At 41.3% G+C, this 27,320-nt stretch overlaps 1 protein-coding gene and 2 long non-coding RNA genes across 7 annotated transcripts in view; 2 read left to right on the plus strand and 1 right to left on the minus strand.

Annotated features, from left to right (window-relative positions):
* LOC100866474 (E3 ubiquitin-protein ligase MIB1-like) overlaps positions 1-27,320 on the plus strand; it is a 110,477-nt gene that overhangs the window by 73,871 nt on the left and 9,286 nt on the right. The gene's annotated exons all lie outside the window — the stretch shown is intronic.
* LOC147657084 (uncharacterized) lies at positions 7,910-8,591 on the plus strand. The gene is made up of 2 exons (XR_015293074.1): positions 7,910-8,112; positions 8,180-8,591. It is a non-coding gene; the product is annotated as an uncharacterized LOC147657084 (long non-coding RNA).
* Positions 8,583-11,357, minus strand: LOC116415425 (uncharacterized). 5 transcript variants are annotated; one of them, XR_015293071.1, is made up of 4 exons: positions 11,034-11,357; positions 10,620-10,921; positions 9,988-10,119; positions 8,583-9,867 (listed from the first exon to the last, which is right to left on the minus strand). It is a non-coding gene; the product is annotated as an uncharacterized LOC116415425 (long non-coding RNA). The 5 variants fall into 5 exon arrangements; XR_015293072.1 differs by having other exon boundaries at positions 10,994-11,239; XR_015293069.1 differs by lacking the exon at positions 9,988-10,119 and having other exon boundaries at positions 11,034-11,269.

Here is a 27,320-nt window from a genome sequence, read left to right on the forward strand (position 1 = left end):
AAATTGGCCGCAGTAGTTAAATGCAAATTTTAGTACTTGGCGCGTATTTACTGTTACCTGAAGAGCGCTCCTGCGCCCAGTTCCGTAGCTTATTAACCAACGACACCGTTTTGTATATTTAGTGGCACGGCCCCTTGTGCCAGACCGCGATTTCCTTTCGCGATTCACATTTCATATTATAAATTAATCACAATTAATCCTTAACCTCCATCGATAAAAATGTATATTCCATCTGTAATATCTAATATCAAAAAAAAAAAGAAATCAATCGAAACTAATCGAAACACGTTGATCATCGAATTTTCTGAGACAAAATATAGCGACAACGATGGCTCCTCCCCCCTTTTCCGAGAAATTTAATCGTCCTGTTCGAAAAGAGGCGTTAATTCTATATATTATTCCTTAGGGGTGGAGGAGGAGGGCAGGCGGAATGCGTTATACACCCGATGTATTTTAATGGGGGCTGTTACTGTCAGTCGACTATTCCGCCTAGAGAATTCCGCCCCGTAATTTCGCGCCTTATTAACCGGCCGTGGCTTGTCTCATATATTTTATTCGAATTTTCCCACACCGGTGTGTGTGTGTGTGTGTGTGTGTGTATAGGGAGTAATAAACCGGCGAAGGTAGCACGGGGATATGATATAGAGTGCGGACAATTCGCGAGAATTAGCAGCGGCTGCTTGGGGTGGTAATGTGCGGCAGGGAATATTTCATCTTCGCCTCATCGGCCGTTCATCGAGCGGCCACCGATTTTAATTAAACAACATTGTTTTACACGCGAGTTCGTAGCTCGCCGCCATATTGGAATTGAAAGGGAAGAACGATTTCGAGAGATGGATCTTTATTCATTCGTTTCTCAGAAAAATTGAATAATATTTCAATGATAAATACTTGCTTGGTTATCTCTATAGATAAATAATTCCCAAGCAATTTTTGAACAATTGTTACGACTCGAATCACGCTTCGTCATCTACGGATAACACTTATCATTAATTTCTATCAGAAGATTCAGAGATAAATACTTACACTTACCTCTAATCACCTACGATTTCTTGAAAAAAAGAAAAAATAAATAAGTAAATAATAATCACCAAGCAATTTTCGAGCCGTTACATCTTGATGAAAAATAATCTTCGTGTTAACTTATCTCAAACATTTTCTTGTCGACTCACACTTTACCATTTGCAGATAATACGTTCATTTCTCGAAAAAAATCTTCTCAATATTTCGAATATTCGATAAACACTCGCAGTATTATATCCCCAACCCCTCGATACCCCTACGATCTCTTGACCCTTGAAAAGAAACGAAAAAAGAGTAAATATGGACGAGCAACGTTTCAAACAGATCGGTGTTCGCGCGTCGAAAAAGGCGGGAAGGAAGGCCGAAACTGCGGAGGAGAAAAGAAAGAAAGAAAGAAAGAAAGAAAGGAAAAGGAAGAAGGAAAAAAAAAAAAAGGAACGAACGTCGAATCGTGCTGGATAGATAGGCCGTGATCAGGGACAAAGGGAGGACATTTCTAGTCGTGAGGGACAATTCAATAAGGTCGGCGGAGTGTGGATTTTTCTGATTAGCCGAGAAAGTTGGACGGGCAACGTGGCGCGTGATCGCCCTTCCGAAACGAGCGCCGCGGGAGCTGAGAGAGAGAGAGAGAGAGAGAGAGAGAGGATCTTTCTTTGTCTTATTTTAAAAACCTTCGCCTTCCTCCGTGGGCTTGCCCCATTCACGTCATGCCCCGGGAAATGCACTCAACACCTCCGGCACGAACGCACCAACTTTCAATCGGTGTCGAAGCGCCGCTCCTCCGTGAGCTGCTTACCGTTTCTCTCTCTTCTCCTTCTCCTCCTTCCCTCCCCCAACCGAGCTTTTGTAACCGATAAAATCGATTCGAAGCCCGGCCGTGTCCGATTCCGTGTGCAATTTCTTGAGGAAAGAAAAAAGAAATATTTCGATCGCGTTTGCTTAGTCGCATAAGTTGAAAAGAAAGGAATCGTGTTATTGTTGCAAGCAAGATTTCGTGAAGCGAAATTGTGAATTGTGAATTGTGAATTATTATTGTATAATATAGTTTAGGAAAGGGAAGAGAAAAGGGGGAAAATTCGCGTTCGTTTAAAAACTTCTCTTTCGCGAAGCCTTGGTCGCGAATTGGTCCATTTCCATTTTGCAAGTGCGACACGAAAAGAATGGAAAAGATCGATCGCCATACCGCTACGTTGTTGTCGTACAATATATTTCGACTCGTTTAAATTCGTCGGATAATGATGTTTCGAAGCCTTAGGGTTAAGTTAGGTTAGGTCCATTTCCATCCAGTTTTCTCGAGGACTGCTCTCCCCTCCTCCCCTTTGATGCTCGCTTGACAAATTCATCCGGACACGGGTGGAACCATATATCCGGGCGCCTGGTTTCTCAGTTTCCGCACGTAAGCGAAACGTCAGCTTTTCAAACTCCTTTCGAGTTGGTCGTTGGCCACCTGTCTCGTCCTCCCCTCCCTTCTTTTCCCCCTTCCTCTTCCTTCTCCTCCTTCTCCTCCTCCTCCCATCCGCCGAGACACTTCGTCGTCGTAAGCGAGTCGTTGATGAGAGACGAAAGAGGCTGTACGTTTGTATCGCGCTGTGTACTGGTCGAAGCTGTATGCAGAACTGGCCACGAGAGAGAGAGAAAGGGAAGGAAAAAATTTTAGAGATTGTTCCTTTCGGAAAAGCAAACCACTGTATTATTTATGAGCCGTTACCACCGCCACCCTGGACAATTTGCCAGTTCCGTGGCCCGGCTTCGCGTTTTCTTTGTTTCCATTGTTGTGTCCCGCTGCACTTTTCCTCCTTTCCTTTTTTGGTGGAGCGGAGGCTCGGGATAAGCGCGATGTTTGTTTCCCTTCCCCGACACAGGTGATTCAAAGACCTTTCCTCCTCCTCCTCTTCTTTCTTTTTCTTTCTCCGGGAGGGCGAGATTTACAGAGAAGGGTAAATTTTCGGCGGAAGAGATTGCTCTTCGTAATTTCGTTCGATACGGTTTGTCTTTCTTTTTCTTTTTCTTTCTTCTTTTTTTCTGCAATTGTGTTAAACAAAGTGCATACGAAGAGCGCATTAAAAACTAAGTTCACTTGTGATCAATTGCTTGGAATAATTTCTCGATATTCCAACAAGTGTATAATTTCGAAAGATCGAAGAACGAAAAAGAGGATTGGACGCGAGGACGATAAAAACGGCACGTGTCGCGCGGCTCGCCCGACACGGTTCGTGACTCAATCTAGAATCGTCCACCTTACCACGCCGTTGACTTTGACAAACGAGAGGTTTGGAACAACCGTTGAGACCTAGCCACGACCATTATACCTGTACGACGTTGGTTCATCCGTTGGAAATCCCTGCGGAGCTACGATTATCCGCGAACGACGTTCCAGCTGTTCGAATACCGAGTTCGAAATTTCTAACCTCGCTTTCGCGCACGTGTTCGCTGCATGGAGAGACGTGGTATGGCCGGGGAAATGGAACGATCGTTCGAGTCGGGAATGAAATGGGAAGAGAATATCGATAGCAATAATGGCGCCTGTTTTCATCATTCGGTTCGTTCGGAATTTATTTTATTAATTCGATTATTAATCGAATTATGAGTTTGAAAGTATTGTTTTATTAATTTCGTGATTATTTGTTAGGATAGCTGGCAAATTTTGAATTTAAGATATAAAAAAGAAATTGTTGCTTATTCAACAGTTAAATAAAACAATTGTAATATTTTCATCGATATTTATACATCGTTGAACATTGTATAAGTAGATTTACGAATATATTGTGGAATACTTTATATATTTATCCATTGAATAGAATAATTTTTAATATTTTAAGATTATGTGAATTTCCTTTTTTTTTTTTTATATATATTCGACGTGAAACGGGTTGGAATTAATAACGGGAGAGAGCGCTAGAATCGTCGAGTTTGCTAAATGTGCAATTTGTTGGAGCTGCTCTCGTGGCGCAACGATCCAAACGATTACAGTCCTCGACCAATTTTCAGGAACAACATTTCCTTTCCACGCGTCTCTTATTATCCAACGGATATTTGACAAATATTATTGAACAAATTTTCAAAATTGACCTTATATAATTCCAAAGACAATTGCACGTGAAAACACGTTCAATCGAAAGATAACCGAGGAAATCCAAAATGGCGATACACGGAGAAAACTCTTTTCCTCTTCCTCTTCATTCTGAGTGATTTTTCAAAAAGATAATCGACAAGGAGATACTCAAGGAAGGAGTAGCTTGAAACGAAGGCACAACCGCGCTTACTTGGCAATGTAAACACGTACACCTCTTTCTCCCTGGCGGCTGCGGTCCAATAAAATCCTGCCTCTCCTTCTCTCCCCTCCCTCTCCGGGCCTCCCTTAACGACGTGCCAGGATAGGGTCCAACTTCGTGAAAAGTTATCCCGCGGATTCAATATCTGCCTCGCCTTCGACCAGGATCCCCGAATTCTATGCAGAGTTAATTAAAAACAGGATAGGGCTAAGGCCTTCTTCCTCCGTGTTTCAAACTCTATCTTCTCCTGATGGGAGAGGAAACAGATTTTTCAATGTATATTTCTGATTGATTAATTAAACCGCCATCCCTTCGAGTCGAGGACGGCACACAAAAGAGAGTTTGCAAGGCGATTTATAGCTTTTTCGAATGCAAAATATGGATGGATGGAAAAGGACACGTTTCTTGAAAGATTCCATTTGAAATGGAATTTCGCTCGATTCTTCGCTGTTCTCGAATTTCCCAAGATTCGAAATAATAATTTGCAGAGAATGTGAATGGGTTGCGTGTCGAAAGCGGGTTGGTTTGCAAACATCTTATCGGGCGATAAACCTTGTTATCGAGCGGGGGTGGATATCGAGGTTGAAGGGAGACTCGCGCGATCGAGGAGCAAGCGCAAGTAGTTACGTAAGTGGAGCATGTCGATATCGAAATTCTGTTAACTACATCACCCGGTGGCCGCAGCCGCAACGATGAACGGCCAGTGTCCGCAGCCATAGCGACGAAGCTCTAGCATTGACAGCGAGGCCAGGAACGTTGGCAATTAATGGGGGAGGTGGGACTTAATTAGTACAATCTCCATGGTGTGTTCCATTCCCGGCGTATCGAGTCTACTACCGCCATCCACACCACCCCTCCACCCTTGAATACCTCGCGTTCCACCTCCTCCGTTCTTCCTCCCCGAGAGAAGAAGACAGTCCATCCACGACTTCCGAAATTTTCGACCAGATGGAGAAACCAGAGAAGTTTTGAAATTATTCTTGTCGTATTGGAAAAGTAAAGTAGCTTTTTTTCAGGTCTTTAGTCAGGTCTCACTTTCAAATGGAAGGACGAGATCGATCGACGAGATTGTTATATACGAAGAGATGATTATTATTAAACGTCATAGCATAGATCCAAGGGATTACACGATTATTAAATACAAGTTGGAACGGGGAGGATGATGATTCTTCGGAAAAGCCGTATTCACGGCCGATAATGAATTTTGCCGGCTAATAAATTCAAGCTATCAACGCATCTGGATTAACGTTTCACCCCGTCGCGTTAATATAGCGCGTACCACGAGTGCTCGTCAACGTTAGCGGCGTATTTGCAAATGTTATGCACACACGTCCACAAGCCAGCCAATGTACACTGGCTGGTCGGAGAGAGGACTGACATAATAAAGATTTATTTACTCCGGCGCAACCTGCACCCACCTGGATCTCTGGGATATAACAAATCTGCGTGCCTCGATCCCTTCTTCGTTGGAAGAGCTGATGGATAGATTTAAATAGTTGAGCAAAAGTAAGGAAAATTATAACTTAACTTTTGGAATTTCGAAGAATTCAAAGTTCTTGGAAAAAGTTTATTTAGAGCGTACAATAATTACGCACGAAATATTAAAATTACCCTTTTGCTCCACTTCATTGGATTGAAAAATATTCCTCGAAATCAAAGATAACGAAAATTATGATTAACTTTTGGAATTGGTCAAAGTTATAGAAAAATTAAAATTCTCTGCGCTCTACTTCGATTGAAAAATATTAATACTCCTCGATCAAATCAGAGATATTATGATTAACTTTTGGAATTGGTCAAAGATATACAAAAATTTTATTTGGACCACCCAATTCTTCGATCGCTATTAAAATACCCCAAGATCGAAATCAGGGTTAAACAAAGTTTCACGCAAGTCCGAACGATAACCATTGACAATGATCATCGAATCCAAGGCGTACAACACCTGTACAACCCACGATCGGCCCACCGTTACTTCTCGACGTCGTCGTTCGATCGGTCGCCAAATTCCGTTCGAGGTGGAATGGAGATAAAAGCGGGGAGGAGGTGAAGCGGGGCGTCGTTCCATCGAGGTGGAAAATCGAAGTCCACGAGGAGTGGGTCGGTACAGGTGGATTATTCCTATCAGGAAGTTCGTTACCAGTTCTGATACGACGAATCCTTTTTCACCCGGTGTTCTCGCTAATTGAACCAGTTTGGTAAGGTGTCTCTCTCGTCCTTCGTAACTTTGCCTCGCCCCCTATCCCCGGCACGGTCGCTGTACGTGTAACGGGCCGCTTCGACTGGCCGCTCCATTCCAATCGTCATAAATTGTCGTGCGGAACGTGACGATCCTACCGAGTGGCCAATAGATGCGCCCGCCTGTCATTTCGACCCCCTATCGCCGCGCCCCCCCCACCTTTTCGCCACCTTTCGATTCGGCCTATGCGCCAATGCGGCCTGAAAACGATCGAATTTCTAACATTTCGCGTTAAGCGTCCCGCCCTTTTATTATTATCGCTCACTTCCTTCATTTTCTCCGATCCCCTTCCTTCTTCTTCTCTTTTCCTTTCCAATCATATTGGTATTTGGATAACGTGTTTTTTGGATATTTAAAATTTCGTTCCCCCTTCCATTTGTTTGGAAAAATGGAAATTCGACTGGAAGGGAAGGAAGTAGTTGTTTTTTAGGATGAAAGAAATTTAACGGAGATGTCGAGATATGACGTAATTTTCGGGGGCTAATATCGTTGTTTCAGGGGAGTGATAATTTGTTTTCGGGTTTAATCGGGGTGCTATTTTGGCCGATAAATTTAATGCACGCCGAATCGTTATGGCCCGCGCTCACCTGCCCGTCTCTCCCTTTCCGCCAATGAATGAATTGTCCGCCGCGGAATCGAACGGCACGCGTATTCAATTCGACGGCGGAATTCGACGCGCGTTGCCCCGACGAAACGGTAACCGTTTAAAGTCATCGGTCGATAATCGAGATATTACTCGCTGTGGAATTTCCTGAACCGCGGAAAATTTCGATTTTCCAGAAAGAATTTCCTCTCGAGATTTTCCAAGTTTCACTTTCTTCTTTCTTTGAGAAATTTTCGGAAACATCCCGACGGAACATTTACAATCGTTTTAATCAACTCATACTCGAGTCATATCCTTTTAGTTATCACACATCCTTTCTCCGTTTTTCAGAAACGAAGCTCTCTAGAAAAAAAAAAAAAAAAACACCGATTCGTCGATTCGAAGCCGAACTCCTCGGTCGATAACAAAAATTAGCATAACAATTCGAGAAGCTTGGACCTCGGCTCCTGGCCAAAGCGGAGAGGATAGAATAAACCGGAATCGCGAACTCCTTGGTGGAATCGCGATTCCGCCATTCAAGGGAATCGTTAATCTGCGCCGCGCCGCGCAGAATTATTTGCCACAATGGAAACAAGCCGCGGCGACAGAGCGAGGAGCCGCCGAGCGACCGATTCAAATCGCGACAATGACGGCAATGCAAATCCGGCCGTGGCTGCATCCGCTGAATAGTAGGGGCTTCCACGCATAGCTGGGATCACATCCACGCCCTCCTCCTCTCTCTCTCTCCCTCCCCCCTCTCTCTCCGCCCGGCACACCGTCAGTTATTTATTAGGGTTAACGTTCATACTACAGTGATACTACTGTCTAAGTCCCCCTCTATCCCGTAAATCGACCAACGTTTACCCAACTTTTATTGGCGCGTGCAGGGTTAGGTTCGATCCGTGGAAAGGGAAACACGGATGTTAATCGAGGTTACTTTCGTACGTTGGAAAATTTTCACGTTGGAAAGATACGTTGGATGTAATATCGATAATGTAAGTTTATGTAAGAAGTTTCTAATCATCATATCATAAAACAAAAGATCTTCTGTTTTGTTCAAAGGATTAATATATTGAGAATAGGAAATTTCATGGGATGATCTTTTATCACGGAAAAGTGTGGTTATGTTCTTGATAGGGAGTGATGACAAATGATAATGATGTCGCCCTTTGAAATTAGGGAATGAAAATTTTGCGAATTACAAGTAAACAAGTTATTAAAGCGGGCAAGTTTTACTCGAGAAGAAGCGAGACGATTATATTTTGCTGTATAGTTCTTGTTGGCTATCGTTCAGCGCCATGTTACGGGCCTCGAGTGAACTGCAACCGACATATGGATAACGATGAAAATTTATTATCGATACTAAAGGAAACGTTTGAACGAAAGTTTCGCAAATTGATCTTGCATACGAAACAAAATTATCTTTCTCCTTTTTATCCAATTATTTAACAATACACAATGATAATTTTATTTATATATCGACTTTTTTATTGCGACATTGATTATCCTTCACATCGTATATCCGTGTCGTTGTATAATACAAATTGATACACACTGTTGATGCAATTAATCATAAAATAGCACTCTCCTTAAATAAAACTTTTCATACAAAGTAAACATATAAATATAGGAATACGATATTTGAAACACGCGAGTTATTAATAGTTTGCGCAACCGATTATATAATACAATTGCTCGATCGAATAATTTAACTTATTAATAGAATATGCGCGTAAAAATAAATTATCGAAACAACTTTGATTGCAAATAAATTTCTTCTCTATTATTATTTGTATGATAATAATAATAATAATAACAATAAGATAACAGAATTTTTTAAATACGGAAACACATACTCGAGCACGTATGCGTCGAATGTAAATGTTTAAACGTTACAAATGCGTCCAAGTTGTTCTATCTCGAGCGAAGATAGAAAAATAATATAAACGCGAATTCTAAACTAAATGTAAATAAAGTTCCTCGACTTAATATAAACGGATAAACGAATAACCTCATACATTTTCCGGGAGCAAAGGGAAGCAAAAAATTGTTGATCCCGATTATAAACGAATTCTTTCATATAAAAATAATCGTCGTTTTTCGCGATGCTCGAAATATACTTTCTTAATCCTCGAAAATAATAAAAAACATTCACCGCAACAGTGTTTAACAAACACTTACAAATCCAAATTATCTACGAATTAGAAACATCGAAACGATCGAGATACGATACAATTTTTCCACGGACGAAGAGTTAATCGTTAAATCATCATCACTTATTACTATTATTACGTATTACAACAAGCGAGATAAAAGAAAGAAGATCGTCCCCGAAAGATCGTACCAGACTCTCCCTCTACCTCTCGTAACCACCATTTCAATTTTTCACTCACGAAGGAGGGAGGGGGGAGGAGGAGGAGGAGGAGGAGTGAAAAAACACGCGCGTTTCGAGAAATCCCTTCCGATCGATCCTCGCCGCAATATATGTCCTTAGCCTTCCCAGAAACACTCGGGGATCGTCCTGGAGCCGATTGTAATTGGCTGCAACTCCGGGTCGCCGGCCCGGGCCGGAAATAGACACCCCTGTAACCGGAGAACTCATTTATGGAAATATGCCTGTGGTACACAACACGTCCTATTTTTGACTCCAACACCGGACGAGGATCTCTCCTTGCTCTCCAGCTCCCTCTCCTCCTCTCCCCTCTCCTTCCATTTCATGCCGCAAGCTACAGCTCCCTCGCGGTCCCCGCCTGTATTTAATAAAATTAAACCGTGATTTATCGTGAATTTCGACCAGAGTCCAATCCCTCCAAGTAAGGATTAGAGGGATTTTTCAAGGTGATTGCGTTGCAATCAATCGTCGTACTTACCCCTCGAGCTCCATGCGAATTGGATAATCGTCATTCGATCGAGGAACAGGATCGAAGAACAGGAGAGGAGGAAGAAAAGAGAGAGAGAGAGAGTGCAGTTTTTCTTAGCCGGCCTTTTCCTCCCCTTGTCATCTGCAAGAAGAAAATCTCTAGTTTAGACTCGATGAATCGAGTCGCGGGGGAGGAGGAGGGAAGAACAGGAGAAGAGCCCTGGGAAGAATACGCTGGGCTGGGAAGAAATACTTTGCCAATTTAAATAAAGCTGGCGACCACATGGTAGCCACGGAGCATACCGTAAATAGAGAAGAGGCGGGAGAAGAGGCCACATGGAAAAGATGACTCTCCGAGTCACGTTACAAAATACGTGGAACCGGCTCTATTTCTGGCATCCAGCCTATCGATACCCAACTGTAGCACCGGTTAATATATATATTCCCTTACCACGTACCTAGCCACGTTCGAAAAACTCTTTGCACAAAACTCTCTCTCTCTCTCTCTCTCTCTCTCTCTCTCTCTCTCTCTCTCTCTCTCTCTCTCTCTCTCTCTCTCTCTCTCTCTCTATTCTTCTCCATTTTTTTTCGCGATTCGAAAGAAGAGGCGGGAATATATTGTTATTATTATTATATACACACCAGTTACGTTTTTATCCACGTCATTCATAATCGGGAACAGAAGTAAACAGAAAGGAAAAAAAGTCACGATCCAACTACTATCATGTCTCGTCTCAGGTTTCGATCAGCTGTTCCAGCTGTCTCCATCCGTATTTTTCCTTCTTCTTTTTTTTTTTTTTTCACCCATCCATTTCCTTCAACGTTGAACTGATGCAACTCCGGGCGCAGCTCCATACTTCTTTACATTCCATACGTCGCATCCACTATGGGAAGTAAGGAAGCACGGAACAGCATCGCCCGAAATTTCTTCTTTTCTTCTCGATCTTTAAAAAAAAAATACGGTAATCCTCTTTGGTCCCACGATGGTGCTGGCCGTGTATCCATCTTGCAATTACGTAATCCACGGCGGATCCATTCTCTCGAGGGGGTGTGTACCTGGATGTTGTCCCTCTTCCTGCTCGATCCTCGGGAAGATGGGAAAGAGAAGAGTAGGCCCCCTGATCCCGGGTCAAGAGAGAGAGAGAGAGAGAGAGAGAGAGAGAGAGAGGTGGAGGATCGCGCGATATCGAAGAAGTGTCGATCGGACGGAAATCGGCCTCCTCCTTGCCGGCTGGCTGCTTCAGACTGAATGCTGCCAAAGCTTTGAGCCACGGTTGCTTCAACGAGCCCTCTAAAAATGGCCGCACAGATCCCATTGGCCTCTCCGTGTCGCGGCCGACACCCCCCGGCACATGTAAGCTTACACTTGAGACTCTACCACGAGGCTTGGTTTGCTCCCTCGTAGCGCATCGCGCCAAATTTGTCTTTACCCGAAAATAGTCAGTCCCACGGCTGCCACCACATGGCGACTATTCCTGGTCCAGACTCGAGTGATAACTTACCCAGGCCTCTCTGTCTCCTTCCCCCTCTCGCACCCTCCCCGGCCCCCCTCGCCATCGCTTCTTCTTCTTCTTCTTCTTCTTCTTTGCAACTATGCCGTACAAAGACGCCGTATGCAGTTGCTCGACCCTTGAGTAACCTCAAGCAGTGGCGTCACGAGGGGGACACGCAACCCTTTAGGAGCTTTTAAAACGAGAGAAGGGAAGATTCTATTTTTTTTTTTTTTTTTTTGGAGGGAATTGCTTTCAATTCTCGCGTTTGCGGAGAATTTGAAGCTTTAATTAAACTTGGGATGAGTGAAATGAAAATTGATTACGTTGTTTGGGTAATTATAATGTAAGGTGATCGAGGAGAGTTGTGTATTTTATGGGATAGAAAAGTGTATTAAGTTAATTGTTTAATTGTCGTTTATTGAAATTGGTATTCTTGAAAATTTTTGAGTCAGAACTCTCGATCTCGCGTTCTAAGAATCGGATTCGAAGAAGCTTTTTTGTCCTTTGCCATTTTTAGCGAAAAAAGGGGAAAGTGAGATTATTCTCGATTATCTATATTTATTTTACCGATATCTTCAATTTGATTAACTTTTTTGTCCGAGTTGAGAGAGCAAGTTGATAGATCTTGTATGAATTTGCGCATTGGTAAAACATGGTAAAACTCGTTCGATTCCGTTGACTTTTGCACGGAGAAAAAGATCAGGTTTATCGGGTTATATTTTCATTTGTGTTGATCACACAACACAAATCGAAACAAGCGAGTAACGGTGAATACACTCGCTCCGTCCTTCTTCCCGCTTGACATTATTTATGCAGAATGATATTTTGAGTCAAATATTTGGCAACCGCGTCTGGCGGAAGAGCGAAGCTTCTCCTTTAAGCATTCCAGGCTTATCATATCATCTGCAATTTCATACTCGAAATAATGCAGGAACCTCGATGAATTCCTTCCTTCGTAATTTCTTTCCGCGATCTTTCTTTGTTACATCATTCTCGCTATAATTACATCACACAAACGATTACTCATCGCTGAAATAATTCTCTCGACGATTGCATCTCGATTTTACTCGGTTTCCTGCATTTCGATCCTTTTCAGGTTTTTCTTCGCCTTCCTTCTTTCGGATTTTTTTCACCATTTTCTTTCTTTTTTTTTTTTTTTTTTAACGTAATCGCATCACATAATTTTCTTTCTCAAATTTTTCTTCATCTTTTCTTCATCTCTCGATCGCATCGATTTCCTACATTTCGATCCTTTTCGGATTTTCCTTAGGGATAATTAGAAAGGAATAATTTTCTCTCTAGATTCTTTTTCAAATATTTTTTCTTCCCCGATTTCGATAAAAATTCGGACGAATGAGATTTAAAGAAATTTAACGACGAGTTTAATGCATTCGGTACGCGTGGAGGATGAAAGACAATTACAAAGATCGTTGTTTCTGGAAAATATTAATCCACGAGAGAGAAGAATCGATCGGATTCGTTAACTCCTTGCGGTGAAAAATTAAAGAAATTACAGGACGCATAAATCGGGAGCAGTAAAGGTGTCAAACGATTCTGTTTAACTCTTTTATACGCGGCATTTTTCCGCGTCGGATTAAGGAAATTTAGCCCCGTTTAGCAAACAAACCGCTCCAAATAAGTAAATTGATCCCATTAAACTTGCTTAAACTATAACTTTACGTGGGGCGTGTCAAAAACACCTAATGAAACGTGTGAGCCGCGAACCGATAAGCCGACCAAGCTTTGTCATTTTCATTTCGTCCCCTTCTGAAATGAGATGAAGATAAAGACGCGTTAAAAATGGCAAACGGATCGTTAATTCGCAGCGAATTTCTTGATTACCTTGTAATATATTATTCCACGCTTGGATATCGTAAATTTAAATTATTATCGATATTTTCTCGACGCGAAAATTATAATTCTCTCGTTAACGACCCACGAGAATTTTTAACTTTCAAGAAACGTATTCATTCTCGCGTGGATAATTAGATACTTATCAGAGTTATACCATCTTTACGATCCATTTGCAACGACCATTTTGCAAAGATCCTCCTCGACGAGTTCGAGTGGCGCTGGTCAAGGTGAAGTGGGGTCGATAATAAAGCTTGGTCGGTAAAGAAGATAGTATGGATCGAATAAAACGTATCGAATATTTCGACGTACATCATATCTCGCGCGAGAGATAAGCAAGAGCCTCGATCGATGGAGGAGACGTTGAAGCGAGGAGAGTTATACCCGAGATGCAAGCTGGCTACCGAGATCGCTTGTCGCAAGTATTATTTATAGAAAGTTATTCGCAGCAATAACGTTTTCTTGGCAAATGTCCAGCACTTCTACACAATGTGACGTTATAGGGGGCAATTAATCGCAGTTTTATCCGATAGCGTCGCGAATCCCTTATATCCCTCTCCGAGGAAAGGAGGGAGGGAACGTTCGAAACGAGAAAAACGAGGCGAGCCGTGAAAAATTAATTCGGATTTTCCACGATTCGAAATAATCAATTCATCGATTCGAAAGGGATAATTTTAATCTCATACGCGCGATCAAAGTTTCGTACATGGCGGTGTACGAGCGAACTCGATCTGCCTTGGTAAGAAAGCCGCGCATACGTACACGTTCCCAACGTGTGTTATCATGTTAGAAACTAGCCGCCGCAAACTATAACTTTACATAATTGGAAAACTTGCGTCATCGATCAGGTTACCGCAAAAGTTCAATAGAATTGGTTACAGGAGCACAAGTTAAAGGTCTCTCGCGTTAAAACCGGTATTTTAAATGGCAACAAATATCGAGGGTGGTGAAGAGAGAGAGAGAGAGAGAAGAGTCCCCCTAAAGAAATTGCAATTACAAATTTTTTTTAACCCTTTGCACTCGTATTTACGTTTAACAACGCTTACCAACCAAGGTAACAGGAATGTATAATAATAAAACGTAGGATGGCGACTATATGTGACGACACACGATATGCAATGAGTTAAATTTCAGTTCTTCCGCCCATCCTTCCGTGAAAAATAAATTTCCAGCTCATTTCCAGCCAAAGAAAAACGAGCCAATCTTCTCGAAAAAATTATCGTTCAAATGCGATAAAATTTCAAACTATTCCTCGCGAAAGATTTGTTTTTCGAAAAGGGGCGGTTAAGCGAACGGTTGTCGAGTGAGAGAGAGAGAGAGAGAGAGAGGTTGTGCAACGTTGATGAAACTCGGCGCGCGTATCAGAGTAGGAACAGAGTGGAAATCCGCGTCGCGACGTCTCCTCCAGATCTAAAATTACCAGCAGCCGAAGACGATGCATTCGCGGTCCGGTGAGCCGTGCGAAAACGAGCGACCGCGGGCTTACGCCCTAATACAGCCCCCTATTTTTGGACGTCGCGCTGACGCCGCGCTGTTCGGAGACAACTCGTTTCGGGGACGAGAAGAAAATCGACGATCCTTTCGTCCCTCCTCTCGTCCCGGAGAGGACGGAGAGGAAGGGAGGAGGAAGAACCTTGTTCTCGCCTTATTGTCGAGAGTTGAATCGAGAGTGATCCCTGTTCCGACGAGTGATTCTCTTTATTTTTCTTCTTTTTTTTTTTTTTTTTTTGCGAATAATTAAAAGAGAACGAATCGTAAATTTTTTGAATAAACATGGGCGAAGAGGAGATCGAGATTAAAAGAATATTGGATTTTGCAAGCTTTATGTATATGTATGTATATATATATGTATATATATATGTATATATGTATATATATGTAAGATGGAAGAAAAATTGTTTTAATTAAAGTCTTTTGTCTATGTATAAATTTTAATCCCTCTTCTCGCTTCACATTTTTCAAAACCATAATAATGAGATTTTACCTCGCAAGATATTAAAACGGCCTTTTCTACCATTTCCTCGATATTATGCGATTCGGTGATTAAGATTCTCCTCTTCAAAATGTATTCAAATCTCTCTAATGTATTCGCCACGTTTCAGTAATAACAGCGGAGAAAATTAAATGAATAATTTCATTGCGTTTTATTTATGCACGGCGAATTTCTCGCGCGCGAGTTAAATTTTCTTTTTTACCAATTTTTATCGCAGAAAAATTATCGAGAATACGTCTCGGATCGATGATCAAAGTTATTAAAATATTTACGTGTAAAAGGAAGTTAATATTATTTCATGCGATCGTGACAAGATCGAAAACATTTCCAAACAAACAAGAATTAAAAAAGTAATGCTCGAGGAGAGGCGATCATCCGCTTTAAGTTCGCTTGATTAAATTCCAAGATGATAAGCGAAAAATCGAAAAAACATTTCATAAAAATTTATAAATACGTAAAAGAGAGAGATCTCGAATTAACACGCTTTTCAACACGACTAAACATCTTTCTTAAACACGTTGCGTGCCGTTAATTTCCCGTATCTTCCTCCTCCTCCTCCTCCTCCTCCTCCTCCTCCTCCTCTTCTTTCAATAATTAAACATTAATATTTCCTTTGGAAAAGTGTTGGATTAAATCTTGAAAAGAAAGAGCGAAGAGCAAACCTGTTTTGAACGGAGAGGGAGGGGGGAGGGGAGGTCCATTAACAAGTCGGAAGTTGCGCGTTTCATTAAAAGGAAAGTCCTCGGGAGTCCATTTCACAGTGATTTTCTAACTGCACAGAAACAAACTCTCCACGCTCGATGTGTATCGGGTTACGAGTTCGTTGGTGAAAATAGCCTTTGGTACCAACTTGGTTAAGGCTCGAAGCAACCGAGAGACAAGAAGTTCGTTTTCAAAAGCGGTTTTCGGTCGTCCGATGCTCCCACGAAAGGGAACCGCCGTTCCAACGGCCGACAACAGCGTGGCTCGCGAAAGAGAGAGAAAGAGAGGGAGAGAGGGAGAAAAGGTGGGGGGGGGGGAAATAACGGTGAAAGATATGACGGAGAGTGGGGGACTCTGTTGTCCGTTGAACGTATTCTGAAGCTCTCGTGGACCCGTTATATTATCCTTTGCGAATGGAATGCCTCGTTGAACACCTCGATCCAATGATCCACTCGCGAGAAATATTTTTCTAGAACGATTGGTTCCCGGGGATCCTTCTTCCGACGAAAGAGAGGAAAAGAGAGAAGTGAAATGGAAAAATAACGAAAGGGAAGAGAAGAGATGGGAAGACAGCGAACACTGGCCGGTTCTTACACACCGGTTAATTATCGTCGTTAATTTCTGGATGGAAAGATAGAAAAGTCGTCCAGATTGTCGAAGCGGAACAGTTTTTCCTCTCGCTCGGTCCTTCCCCCACTTCCCCCACTTACTCGCGCCAATAGAGCGTCGTAGACGAAGAGGGAAGGGATCTTTAAGCGGCTTAAGGATATTTGCCAAACTGCGACGAATGTTTTTTTCACGCGCTTCCTTCGAGACACGCTTCTCGACCGCCACATCCTTCGTTCCGTTATTCCTCTTGAGATAAAGGATCGCGATCTTCTTTTTTCTCGAAGGGATTGTCCCACGGGATAATTTTTCTATCAAATTTCTCAAACTCTTTTCCACTCAAAATTTTTCGAGATTTCGTTTCGAAGAAATTTTCGATTCGAGAGAAATTAATTATCCGAGGTACTTTCCGTGATACTAGGCGCTGCGAAACAGACAGATCTTCCGTTTCTTCTTCTTTCCTTTTCCTTCCCATTCGCTTTTACGAATGGACGGAGGGGAGAGGGATTTTTTGGAACATTTCCAACATACACACACACGCGCGCGCGCACACACACACTGGGCGAAAGAGCTCGCGAAACTAATGACGAACTCGAAACAACGAAGACATTGCGACCATTAAAATCTACGGATCGCTCTTACTCCTTTCGAAAAATGTGGAAACCACGAGGCGACGATTTCACGGGGATATAATAAAAGTTGGATAAAGTTGCGTGGCTGAGAAAGTGATTATTGGTGCTCGATGCTCGGCCGTTGTGTACCTTCTCTTCCGTCCTCTCGGCGAGAAATGATTCGTTCCACGGGAACAGCCAAGCGTTGACCTTTGTCGAGCGTCGTCTCTTGCCGAACGTATCAATGTTGTTCGTTCGAGGTTGAAAATGGAAGCGAATTTATCGTATTTCGATTATTATTTTTCTTTTCGTTTCCTTTCTTTTTCTTTGGTTTTATTTTAGAAATTGAGAATAATTTTACTTTGACAATCAGTTAGGGAAATATTAATATATACGTGCGTTTACATTTATGGTGAGAATTTTTCTTTTTCGGGTCTCTCCTTTTTGATGATCGTGGAGATTTCGAAGAAAAATCGAAATCTTGTTTCTCGTCCATTGTTGTCGTGAAATTTAGCACTTCGATCGAATCGAATCGGATTTTTAATTGGGAAAGAAAATTGCGGCGGAACGAAGAGGGACGAAGGAATTCGAGTCGTGAAAATTCGTTTAAGAAAAAGGGGAAAAAGGAGAAGAAAGAGACAGGGAGGGAGAGGAATGGGTTTTAGCAAGGAAAAGAAACTGGATTTACGTTTGGGCGAATTCGAGGCATGAATATTTATAAGATGGAAGTTAATTGGAAAAGCTTGCTCGTTGTATCGCGAAAGTAATGCCCTGTCGAGATAATATCTGTCTAAGGACGAAGTTAAAAAAGTCCCCTGGAGTCGCGTGTTTACCCGATTTATATCGTTCAAACTACGAGTGCAAGTTTTTGTGGGGGAGGGGTTTAATAATAATTAATCGAGTTAACAATCTATGATTATTTAACTTCACAACCACTGACCACCTCCATTTCACCATTAAAAAGATTTAGATTTATCGCTATCGTTTCATTAATTTGATTTATAAACGACTATGTCGTAATTACATTTTCGATAATCTAAATGAAGCCGTGCTTCTCAAGACAAGCCTAACCGAAGAAATATTTATTTGTAATATTTCGTGATATCAGGAAAATTTATCGATTCGTTAAATTTTTTTACCAATTTGATTAAATTATTTTCTTCTCTTTTTTCTCGAGAAGAAATTGCACTCATCAGCGATGGGGAAAATTTTAACGATACTTTGATAATTTATCTTTCGTGATAGTAATTGCGAATGTCACACGAGAAACTTCGATCGAAAGTATAAGTTTATTCGATATTTTTGATCGCTTGGTCAATTTTTCCATACTTTTAATGCCTCTGTGATGTGTTGTTTTACAACAATGATACTCGAAAGATAGATACAGAGAATTCGTTTTAATTTTTTTTCTTCTTTTTCGTGTTATTAACGATGATAATTTGATCGATGAAAACGTTGTGTATCGAGATTACAGGTGGGAATACAAAATAGCTGGAGTTTGTATACGAAAATGATAAAACAAACGATGGAAATGTTAAGAAGACCATATTGCCTTCGCTGTTGCCCCTTCGATGATAATAAACATCGGGCAGGCGATGATTTCATCGAGACTTCGTTAATAAAATAAAACTGCACCGTCTCGAAAATACTGTTGTGTTTATTTTCGCTCGAAGAGAGTGAGAGAAGAAAAATCGAAAAAATTTCCTTCGTTTCGAGAAACGAAAAAGAAAAAAAAAGAACTTACCAAACTAACCCTTACACACTATCCCTACACTCTTTCAAAAGAACAATTTTTCTCTCGAGAATTGATTCGAGCAGAGTTCCCTTCTTCGTCTGTTTATTCCCTTCTTTCAAAGAGAAAATGAAGAAACACACAAGAGGAAGAACAGAGCGTATAAAACAACGTTGACCCAATTGGGAAGAATGGGCGACGAAAATTCCAGCTGGCCGACTCGAAGGAATGCGGCTGCTGAATGCTGTATTCAGGTGCACGGCGCAAACAAACCCATTACTTTGAAATAATGTAAAATCTTATTTTCTCCCGCCTGGGTAACGAAACTCGTTACAGAGAAGAAATAGGTCGAGGAACGGAATCCGTGGAACGTTGGGAAAAGGAACTCGCGTCCAAGGCACGAAATATATGACGAAGATCGATGGAGATCGCGCGAAGAGATTAAAAAAACGAGTGACGAGTGGCTGTCTCGACGACACTATTTCGAGATTTTATTTAATTATATCCCTTTCAGACGTTTCCTCCCCCGATAACGTGAGAATATAACGGCTGCTCCGCAGTGACAACGTTGTACAAAGAGGAGGAGACACTCCTCGTGGCGATTATTCTTTCCTTCTTATATATAGATCCTATTGTTCGATTTTCCCCGTTGTTCCCTTTCTCGGGATTCGGCAAGTGGATATCCAACAAGCCCCGTCTTCCTTTCGAATCCATTCGAGAGCGCAAAGCTGTCGGGGGGAAGCAGTTGTTGGGATAATGTTGCTTTCAATCGCGTAGAAATTATTTAAACTCTCGCGATCCGTTCGAATTCGTACGAGGAATAACGATGATGATTTAAAGTCTCGAGGTTGATCGAGATTTCCCCAATTTTCCTGAGAATCTATAAATTAGGGAAGAAACATAATAATGGAGATCGAGGGACGGAGAAATTTTAATCCACTCGTGTTTTTATGTTTAAGAAGAATTTTTCACCACCAATCGAGCAACAAAAGAGTGTAATTATATAATATATTTATTAATATATTCACTGATGTATGGCGATTATACGGCGAATACATACAAAGAATTAATTCTCTTCGAGTTCAAATTAAATTCCCGCCACGTTTCGTATTGCGAAAAAATCTTTCCGCGAAAAGAATGTCTCGATATTAAATTTCGTTAGAAAAACATTGGTCAAAGAAATTGCTCGAGGAAGAATTAGAGAATTGGAGTGTCGTATCGGGAATTCTCGCGCGAAAGAATTATTTTGAAACGTCGGGGGAGGACGTGGGAGGGATGAAGGAACGGAGGGAAACGGGGTGGAAGTTGGATCCTTTCCCATCTCGTATAACAGTCGTCGGATGACGTAAGAAATCGAGGGGGGTCGGTGCAATAGCGCGGAAAATTCTTCTTTCGACCGCGATATATGCGGCCATCCCTTCAACGTTCATCCCTTATAACGAGCGGGCCAGGGTTAATGAATCGAATTAATTAATTAATTTCCCCCTCTCCTCGGTGTTCTACTCTCGCGATATCCCTAGAAATCTACGCTTTAGAAATTCTTTACGGGGATTAAGATAAAATTGCCGTTACGAGAGTGATAATTATATTTCTTGTAAATTTTCCAATTAAAGTGAGAAATTTTTATGCGATGTTTTCGATGTTCGAAAAAGGGAACGTTTGAACATTTTCCCAGCGAACGAAGTACAATTTTGCTTTTTGCAATTTTCCTCTGCACGGAAAAAAATACAGGACTTTTGCGAAAGACATTTTACATATTCGATTCACATTCGTCGATATTTTTTTCTTTTTCCCGAAAATCGTAATTTATACTTTTTTCTTCCTTCTTTCAAAACTTTCCACCGCCAAAAATGGAATGGAAACTTATTAAAGGCGTTCCTCGAGGAGCTGACTCTCCGTTTCTATTTTTCTCCTCTACTTTTTATGCACAGTTTTTTTTTTCAAATCGCGCGATCCCAACTTTGTCGAAAGGAAAACGAATTTTATCTGCCTTAAACCTCGCTCGCCACGTGTGCGCCGAACAGAGAGAGAGAGAGAGAGAGAGAGAAAAGAAGGACGAAATAGACCGCCTTGCTGAACAGCGACGTTACATCATCCCACGTTTCAATCAGAGAAAGCGTGTTTCGATCGCTCTCGATCCAAAAATCCAACTCTTTCAACTCTCATTTCTTCGAACGTCATCGATCGATTCGATCGAATATCGAATATTTCGTGTTTCATAAAATTATCGTCATCCTTTTCGATCGCTCCAAGAAAAGAAAAGAAAAGAAAGGGGAGAAGGGGATCCACTTGATCGCCGATCCCTCCTACTACGTGGCAGCACCTGCGACTTGTCCGCCGCCATATTTTACCGCCCGAGTCATTTCCACGGCCGCGAGAAAGTTGGAGGCTCGCTTTCACCCCCCGATTCCTCCCTCTCCACCGAGGCCGTAACCAACCGTGGCGGCCAACTCCTTCTCGCGATAACTTTTAAAGGAGGCCGGGATTAATATATTTCCTTTTTCTTTTTTTTTTCTTTTTTTTTTTTCTTTTTTTTTCTCCCCAAAGGAATGGCTGGCCGGGTATTGAACGCATAAATTACGCGGCTCCGGCCAAAGTGCCGCGATTGAAGTGCTTTCTTCCTCCCATCCCCTTCGTTCGTGCTTTTTCTCCTTTTTCCCTCCTCTCTCTCTCTCTCGTTCTATGCGTTTCCTTCCTTCTTTCCTTCCTTCCACGAAGGAACCCTTTTCGATCGCGATTGAATATTATTTGTGATTTGGTTTTTTGGTTCGGGTGTTTTTCCCTCTCTCTCTCCTCTCTCTCTCTGGAGGATTTTGATTTTTGAATTTTTTACTTTTTTTGCAATGACGATTGAGAATTGGTTCTTTTTTTTTCTTTTTCTTCTTTTTCCATGGCAAAAGTAAAAATAAAGTAGGAATGCAGGATGGATACGTATTCTCGGAGGAGAAGATCAAGGAAAAACGATCGAACGTTTGTAATTAAGAGTGACGCAACGATTCGTCGTCGCCTCGTAAAGTGACTCATTTCTCAAATTTCTCCAGTTTCTCGACTGTCCGTGTATGAACGTTGCGTAGGTAAACTCGTTTTATGTCGAACAAGGACGTTGATTTTAAGTTTACGAGAGAAGCGGTTTAATAACGGATAAATCTCGTTCCCCTTAAAATTTCGCTGGCGTTCTCCCGGAAGAAAGAGCGGGGGTAAAAGTGTTTAATTTTTCCTCTCCATCCGAATAATAAAAATGGGGAGGAGAATATAAAGTAAGAAAATTCTTCTGCAAATGATTTTTCTAATCGGATATCCCGAAGATATCGTGGATAATTTAAAAGTAGATGGAGACACTTTAATCCCACAGTTAATCCGATCCGCTTCGTTTCTTTCTTTCTTTCTTTCTTTCTTTCTTCCTTCTTTTTTTTCTTCTTTTCTTTAAATTAAAAGCAAGCCTCGATTCGAACAAGTTTCTTATTAAAGTTTTTTTTTTTTTTTTAAAGAGTTTTATCAAATTATCCCCGGAGAATATTAAACTGTCGATCATCTTCTTCTTTCCCCTCGATCCCCAAACGATCGTGCATCCGATATCCAGTTTAATCTCCCACGAATCGAAAATTGGCCAAACTTTCGCTCTAATTTAATATACATCATTATTTCAATGAACGATGGAAGAGGAAAGTTTTGCAATCTCTCTCTCTCTCTCTCTCTCCACGAGAAATGGACGAATCGAATCAACGAATCGTAGAGTCGAAAGAGTCCGGGTCCGGGCTTTGAAGTGCATCGGTCCTCTGCGACCATTGGGAGTGCCAATTCTAGATAGAAGCGTCCGGAAATTGCGTCACGGTGGCTAACGGTCTTCATGGTTTCTGCATATTATCCCATCCTCGTCCATCTTTCTCATTTTTTCCGAATTTCCCCCTCCCCCCCCTCCCTCTCTTCTCCTCTTTCATCTTCCTTCATTTTCGAATTCCCTTCCCTTCGATGCCTTCGAAAAAAAAAAAAAAAAAAAAAAAGATATATTCTTTCGATAATACGTATCGATGGAGAGAAAAAAAAAAAAAAAAAAAAAGAAGAAATTTTCTAAATTCCTCCGAAAAACCGATGGGATTTATTGAGTTATCATAATTCAATCCGAGGATGATCGATTTGATCGATTTATATAGATACATTTTCGTTTATGAATATTATTGCCTGACCTGATGTGAAAAAAAAAAAAAAAAAGAAAACGATCGATATATATTTAAATATTAATAATATTCCACCAGCTTCTTTGCAGAGGTTTCGTTCGCGTTATGAAACGCGAAAAGTGTAATTTCGGGTGAAAAATCGAGTCGAATCGTATTTTCCGTGCCGATTTTTTTTTCCGAGGAGGAAGGCGAGCCAGGGATCGGTTAATGGAACATTGTCGTCCGACACTGGCAATCCCACTGTTAAAACGTGCGCTTGATTTGCTTGAAAAGAGTCGGCGGGTAATGGGCATGGCGCGGTGATTGCATCGATACCTCGATTCCGTTCTTAAACGACGCGATCCGTCTCTTTTCACCGCCCCATTTGAATATATGAATTTTCATCCTTCCCGCGATTCTTTTCCTTTCCTCTTTTTTCACGGGCAGTTTTAAAAACGCGGGGAAATTCTGAAAACGAATGGAATAAGAGTTTCTTCTAGAGGGGAAGATACTCGATACTCGACAATTAAGATTAATTTTTTCCAAAAAAAAAAAAAAAACGGTGTTTTCCCCTCCCCCTTTTCTTTAAAAAAATAAGCCCGAAGATATTAATCTGAAAAATGAAAAATTACACAAATTTCGAAAAATTCGCCAAGATCGAACGTCCCCTGAAATTCCTGATTAAAAAAAGGAAAATTCTATTCTCGAAAGAGGTGGTTTTAACACCAAGATTCGATTAATCGTGGGAAGATAGAAATAAGGAAGAATGCTCGATTTAGTAGAAAAGAATCGAGAATAAAATTTCCTCCGCCTCGTCTCTCTCTCTCTCTCTCTCTCTCGTGGAGGAATCGTGAGTGGCAGAACTCACGAGGAAATTTATTTCCGCGCCTCCGAGTCGAAGAATTGATGGACAGAGAGGGGAAGAGAGCCGGAACGGGAGAAATTGAAGCTTTATTTATCGCCGGTTCGGAGTTTTTGATCGACCCCCTCGGACAACGTGGCCGATAGGAAATCCGAAAAGTTGGAGGGGAGGAGGGGCGAACGAAATGGGATGATGAATGGAATTTCGAATTCTCGGGAAAAAAGCTGCGCGGATAAAACGGTTCTCGTTCGTTTAAAACGATATTGCGACGTTGCCTATTGGACGGTGATGCGTGAAATAATTCTTCTTCTTCTTCTTCTTCCTCTTCCTCTTCTTTTTACAATCAGCTGTAAATATCGCTATTGTTATCGCCGTGAAAATATTTTTCTCGTTTAAAAATTATTTTCGTAGTTGCGCTGTCTCTTCGTCGTGTTGGGAACGTGTTAGGAGAGTTAAGAGCGACTACGCGTTGGTAGAATGGTCTCTAGATCGATGAATGTTATTATCTTTTAAAATATCGTTCTTCCACTTGCTCGACGCGTGTTTCAATGTAAACGCTGATGTTGGACAAGGAGGGAATATGGCGTGTGGGAAGGGGAGAGATATAAGTGATTCCGTAAATAAGTTCTCATTCAGAATCGATGCTAATTTCGTTCGATGATTTAATTTTGATGACACCCGCGCGATGTCATCAAAAACATTTGATTTCCTTATCGATTATCGATAGAATCAATGTCACCATGATATCGATGAATTTCTTTCGCGTGCGCAAAAATTTATCTCGACGCGCGATAATTTAAAAAAAAAAAAAAAGAAATACACAAATATTTCGCGTAAAATTGTAAAAATGCGCAATCGACGAGGAGATAAAAAACAAGAGAGTGGCGAACGTGTGACAAAACACGTTGAAAACGACACGAATTAATTAAATCCCGTGTTGTGAACCAACCGCTATGACGTAACGCCTCGAGCATTAAGAAAGCGCAAATTACATTCAGAATCGTATTCGCGCAATCTCCACGATCGTCAAGCCTGATTTATCTCGTTTAAGCGTTCAATTAGCAACCACGTGAACAACAAGGCAGACGACTTACCCGAGGAGTGCAAGCCACCGACCACACAGTTGTGCGCGCAGTTTGTGTGTCGACAACCGAAATTTCCCCCGTAAAAACGCTTGAAAAAAAAAAAAAGAAAAGAAAAGAAAAAAAAAAAAAAGAAAGGGAACCATCCATCCGAGCATACATACATATTTCCAAGCTCCGTCAGAACATTGGCTTGTTGTCGATCCACGTTTCCCCACTCCTCTTCGAAGAGATTGACACTTGAACGAAAGAGATCGAAACAAATTTTTCGAGGGAAAAAAAAAAGAAGGAATTGAAAGAAAGTTCTTTGCAGAAAGTTCGGGAGAGAATTTCGTTCGAGTCGAAGGCACAAACAACTCCGCACACAATGTTTTACAACAATTGGTGATGATATCTCGGCGGCGAAAAATCGGGCAGGTCCGAGAAATTATAGCCCGGCTCGAGAGAGAGAGCGTATCCGTGGGCTTGCACTATGTCAATTATATTTAGCACTTCGCCATGTGATCTCTTCCACTGACTCACGGCCATCGCGCGGAAACCATTTTCGCGAGTGGAACGGCGAGAGACGAGAGAGCAGAACGGGAGAGGGCAGCGCGTCGGAAACGGAGGGGCAGGGCGGAGTGTGCAACGTTCTCGCTACACACTCCGCAACGATGCCTCGTTTGTCAGTGACTCACTAAATGCACGATATATGCCCACATGCATGCCCGTGAACGCTGCCTCCACGATACCGATATATATATATATATATATACACAAAGTGGACCGGCAGATTCAGAGAGCAATCTTGGCCTGAACCGACCCATTCATTCGAGGGGAGATTCTTCTTCTTCCTTTTCTTTTTCGATTATTTATTTATTATCCATCTTTCGATGACCACGATTTTTCTTATCGCCGATGATTATTCTTTTTCTTGGGAAAGATCGAATGATTCTTTCTTTCCTTCGTTCTTTTTCCTCTTTTCGGAATTTTTGCGAAGTTATCGATGGTAATATTTTCAAGGTGTTTGGGTGATTTATGACGCGAAACGAAGGGGAGAGAATTCGGAAGTTATTGAAAAAGTTATTAAACGAGGATAACATTGATTGATCTTTAACGGGGGACGGGGGGTGGGAAGATTTAATTTTATCTCGTAATTTATACGAGATATCGAATATAAAATTAAATTACGTGCTGTAAAATTAAATTACGTAATTGGAATTGTTGTGGCCACTTATGACCCGCTTATCGCGACAACTAATTCGATGCATGAGAAATCTCGTTACAAATAATAAATCCCATTTCAATTTGCTTTTAAAAAAAAGAAAAAAAAAAAAAAATTCCAAAGACCAGTTGCAACAGGTGATAAGAGATTTATTTTTACACGAAATTTCTATTCACAATCACGAGGACAGGAAAATTATCAAAAAATCTTTCTTCAAAAAAAAATTCGCACATTAATTTCGATCGATTTACAACAACGAAGAAAAAAATTTACTTGTTCGAAAAATTAGAAAAAAAAAAGGAAAGGAATTCTGATTAAAATTTAAAAATTCCTTCGATCAATCAAGCAGTCGCGAAATGTTAACGTGCAATTATTTGAGATTATTCGATTATTCGAGAGAACTCTAGGAAAAATGAAATCCAGAATCAAAAATCAAACGCTTAACAAACGTTGAAATCTGTGTATACGTGATCGCGTGTCAGAAACGTATACATAACAGTACGAGACATCATATGATAGCGATACACTCGATATCTAAGCACGTCACATTACCCAGTGTGGAGGATGCATACGTCACGCGAGTATCGGTAACAGTAACCAAGCAAGATGACGCGATGCTGACGTTGATATCGTTGTTAACACTCTCAATCGTGAGAAACTCTTTTTTCTCTTCTTTTCTTTTCTCTCTCTCTCTCTCTCTCTCTCCCATTCTTTCACAATTAACGCAGCGTTAAATTACACGCATATTACGCAAGTGAGCGATTAGACCAATCTCGAAATGCCTGCACAAGGCTCAAGGATAAAACTGTTCTACGAATAAAGCGTGCAAATGGCATCATCAATGCTAATAAACAACTAAACGTCACGAAGTATTGGCTCATGCCTCCTTTTATTCCCGACCTAGAATCCATCTCTTATAAAAGCTTCGAAAAGGTTATGTTGACTCTGCCCTGCCAAAAATATGTGTTTCGGTTTTTTGATTGGAAATTCTTCTAATTTTAATTTTTTAACCAAATTACGAACGACATTACGATATTGGATGAAAATTTAGAA

This window comes from Apis florea, unplaced genomic scaffold (assembly GCF_048593485.1).
Source record: "Apis florea isolate Af1SG1 unplaced genomic scaffold, ASM4859348v1 contig_32_pilon, whole genome shotgun sequence".
NCBI classification, from domain to species: Eukaryota; Metazoa; Arthropoda; class Insecta; order Hymenoptera; family Apidae; genus Apis; species Apis florea.